The 641-nt window shown below is 57.1% G+C and overlaps 1 protein-coding gene across 1 annotated transcript in view; it reads right to left on the reverse strand.

Moving 5' to 3' along the window:
- LOC109926315 (E3 SUMO-protein ligase PIAS3-like) overlaps nt 1-641 on the reverse strand; it is a 16,198-nt gene that overhangs the window by 4,245 nt on the left and 11,312 nt on the right. The gene's annotated exons all lie outside the window — the stretch shown is intronic.

Consider the following 641-nt stretch of genomic DNA (forward strand, 5'->3'; position numbering starts at 1 on the left):
AGCCGTCCCCGTCCCCGTCTCTCACACACAATAAACACAGCCGTCCCTGTCTCTCACACACAATAAACACAGCCGTCCCCGTCCCCGTCTCTCACACACAATAAACACAGCCGTCCCCGTCCCCGTCCCCGTCTCTCACACACAATAAACACAGCCGTCCCCGTGCCACACAAACACACACAGCCGTCCCCGTCCCCGTCCCACACAAACACACACAGCCGTCCCCGTCCCCGTCCCACACAAACACACACAGCCGTCCCCGTCTCTCACTCTCTCTCACACACACAGCCGTCCCCGTCCCCGTGTCTCACTCTCTCTCACACACAATAAACACAGCCGTCCCCGTCTCTCACTCTCTCTCACACACAATAAACACAGCCGTCCCCGTCTCTCACACACAATAAACACAGCCGTCCCCGTCCCCGTCTCTCACACACAATAAACACAGCCGTCCCCGTCCCCGTCTCTCACACACAATAAACACAGCCGTCCCCGTCCTCGTCTCTCTCACACACACACACACAATAAACACAGCCATCCCGTCCTCGTCTCTCACACACACACAATAAACACAGCCATCCCGTCCTCGTCTCTCACACACACACAATAAACACAGCCATCCCGTCCTCGTCTCTCACACA

The sequence above is a fragment of the Rhincodon typus genome, chromosome 46 (genome assembly GCF_021869965.1).
Source record: "Rhincodon typus isolate 14 chromosome 46, sRhiTyp1.1, whole genome shotgun sequence".
Classification (NCBI taxonomy): domain Eukaryota; kingdom Metazoa; phylum Chordata; class Chondrichthyes; order Orectolobiformes; family Rhincodontidae; genus Rhincodon; species Rhincodon typus.